Source organism: Nicotiana attenuata, chromosome 5, assembly GCF_001879085.1.
Source record: "Nicotiana attenuata strain UT chromosome 5, NIATTr2, whole genome shotgun sequence".
Lineage (NCBI taxonomy): Eukaryota > Viridiplantae > Streptophyta > Magnoliopsida > Solanales > Solanaceae > Nicotiana > Nicotiana attenuata.
This window is the reverse complement of record NC_031993.1, coordinates 10,918,662-10,922,306: the sequence shown is the minus strand read 5'-3', so window position 1 is coordinate 10,922,306 and position 3,645 is coordinate 10,918,662.

Here is a 3,645-nt window from a genome sequence, read left to right as displayed (position 1 = left end):
CATCAGTGCCACAACCTATTTCTGTACACAAAGGCTCCTCCTCCGAGGAACCCACTTATATTAAGAACGAAAGTGTTTACCAACTCATTCAAATTGAACCAGAGTTCTGGCATTCCAACCCCCAAGAGGTAGCTAAGAAAATACTTAGTCCTTCAGCCAATTTCATTCAAAACACCCACAGACATACCCAAAAATATTATGAGTTTATTCTCACAGATACTAGATCTTGCTTGTTTAAGCCCCACAAAGAAAAACAAACCCAATCATATGTCACCCATACTACGGTGTGGATTAACAAAATAATCTCACCAAAAGAATGGGGAAGCCATCCAGCCAAATACAAAAGACTTTCTCAGGCTTTTGACCCACAATTTTACAATTACTATGACTACCAGACAGCATGGATGAATGCTTTCACCTTCCAAAACCAACTTGGAAAGCATTCATGGTTCATCCTCTGGAGCAAACAATTAACCTCTGACTTCCCCCAGTGGTTTATATATCAATGGTGGCCTGTATATGGTCATCGAGCTGAAATACTCCCAGCACCAGTAAGAGAAGGATATGATTATTTCTGTCATAGGTTTTCTAGTGAACAACAAATACCCATACTCCTCCAATTTTCGCACCGATTTCATATCCCATGGATATACTCCCAGAAGTTTTCCTTCCACAAGCCAGAAGGACAAAAAGGACTACCATAGTTAGCCCTCCAAGGACACTGCAAATGGTACAAAATGTGGGATTCATCTGAAGCATACGTACCTGCGGTAGACAAGTAGTTTCTATCCCATCCGCAGTATCTAGCTATAACAGATGCTGCTCAAATTTTATTTTTACAACAAAAGTCCATTGCAAGTGCACAACTAGCCGGTTCCAGCAGCAGGCTTGATTTTATTCAACAAATGGAGCAAATTCTTGATACCCTCAAGACACAAATTCCAGGTCAACAAAATCAAGCATCTTTGTCTGAAAAATCATCAGAGGAAGAAGAAGAAGAAGAAGAAGAAGACCCCGATTCAATGTTCTGAAAAATTAATCAGAACTTACGTCAGCATGACACCACAATGACATCACAGCTGACATCATCCATGACGTCAGCAAACACTTACTCCTAATGTCATCATGAATGACATTAGAAAACACTATGTAATATTTACTTTTTTTTGGCTATAAATAGCCCTCCATATCACTTGTAAGACACACCTTACACTACCACTTGAGAAAGAATTCTCTCCCTCTCTAGAATTGGTTAAAGAGCTCTCTCTAGTTTACAAATATAAGTTTTTAACTTGTATTATCAATTTTTTTAGTTTTAATAACAATCAAGTTTATATTTATTTTTCTCTTATACAAGTTTGCATTTACATTACTCTGCATTATGGTTGGTTATACCGCCTAATTTACTTTATCGCATTTCATTTACATGGTCGGCTCTGCCCCATAAATTTATTTACTTGCAAGCTAACTACATCTTTTGGAGGCTTAACAATCATATTATTATTTGCTTCCTGTCCTTACATTTATTTCTTCCAGTCATCAATTGATGTAACCTTTGGAAGGGATTTTCAACAAGTTATTAAGGGATTTTCAACAAGTTATGCACAGGGATTTTCAACAAGTTATGCAAATACTTCAGTAGTAGCTAATCCTTTCAAATTAAAAAATGAAAATGAAGCTATTACAGGCAAAGCTATTAAAAGTATTTTTGAGCAAAATAATTATACAAACAAATATTTACAATCCCTTGGTGAATATTTAGTTACAAAACCAACTTCAGCATCTACTAGTTCTAAGCCAGCAGATACCTCCACTTCTTCAATCCCTTTGTTTAAACCTTATGAGATCCCTAGAACTTTTGCTACAGAACTTCGGATCCACCAAGCTAAAGACTATCCTCATTTCTCTGACCTTCAGCGTAGAATACTAGAAATAGAGAAAACACTAATAGCTCAGGATACTCCAACTAAGGAGTCTTCTGTCAGTGTTCTCCGAGAAGCCGATTCTGACCAAGAAACCAATTCGCAGTCGGAACAATTTAATGAAAATCCCTCCCTAGAAATTAACCCTGTCAGAACAGGATCCTTCAACTAGCGTCAGCCTCAAAGACTTTACTATTCTAGAGTTACCCATCCTGATGTAGCCTTAGAAGAGAGACCCAATGTTATGCAAAACAACTATAATGCCAATAATATCTATGAATGGAACATAGATGGTTGTTCTGGATATAACATTCTAGCCAAATTACAACAAATGACTATGGTAGCCACTGCATACCGAACTTCTCATAACTGTTCTGACCAGCTTACTACCCATGTCTTAGTAGCAGGTTTCACAGGTCAACTTAAAGGATGGTGGGATACCCATCTTAGCGAAGAAGATAAGAACCAAATTCTCTTAAGTGTCCGAGTTGATTCAACGGGAGAACCAATTCTTAAGGATGGCCTTACCATTCCTGATTCAGCCAACACCCTGATTTATACCATTATCAAAACATTCATAGGTAGTCCAGGTATCTTTAGGGAAAGATCTTCTGAGATACTTAACAACCTTAAGTGTAAAAACCTTTCTGATTTCAGATGGTATAAGGATTCCTTTCTTACCCGAATCTACGAAAAACCTGACGGAAATCTCCCATATTGGAAAGAAAAATTCCTAGAAGTGGAGGCTCTGATACCAAGGGGACCGGAAGCGAAGCCCCGAAAAGTTTAGGGGAAAAAGAAATAAATGTAGTGGCAGAAAGCAAATAATTCTATGATTGTTAAGCCTGCAAAAGATGTAGTTAGCTTGCAAGTAAATAAATTTATGGGGCAGAGCCGACCATGTAAATGAAATGCGATAAAGTAAATTAGGCGGTATAACCGACCATAATGCAGAGTTATGTAAATGCAAACTTGTATAAGAGAAAAATAAATATAAACTTGATTGTTATTAAAACTGAATATATTGATAATACAAGTTAAAAACTTATATTTGTAAACTAGAGAGAGAGCTCTAACCAATTCTAGAGAGGGAGAGAATTCTTTCTCAAGTGGTAGTGTAAGGTGTGTCTTACAAGTGATATGGAGGGCTATTTATAGCCAAAAAAAGTAAAAATTACATAGTGTTTTCTAATGTCATTCATGATGTCACTAGGAGTAATGTTTGCTGACGTCATGGATGATGTCAGCTGTGATGTCATTGTGGTGTCATGCTGATGTAAGTTCTGATTAATTTTTCAGAACATTAAATCGGGATCTTCTTCTTCTTCTTCTTCTTCTTCTTCTTCTTCTTCTTCTTCTTCTTCTTCCTCTGATGATTTGTCAGACAAAGATGCTTGATTTTGTTGACCTGGAATTTGTGTCTTGAGGGTATCAAGAATTTGCTCCATCTGTTGAATAAAATCAAGCCTGCTGCTGGAACCTGCTAGTTGTGCACTTGCAATGGACTTTTGTTGTAAAATAAAATTTGAGCAGCATATGTTATAGCTAGATACTGCGGATGGGATAGAAACCACTTGTCTACAGCAGGTACGTATGCTTCAGATGAATCCCACATTTTGTACCATTTGCAGTGTCCTTGGAGGGCTAACCATGGTAGTCCTTTTTGTCCTTCTGGCTTGTGGAAGGAAAACTTCTGGGAGTATATCCATGGGATATGAAATCG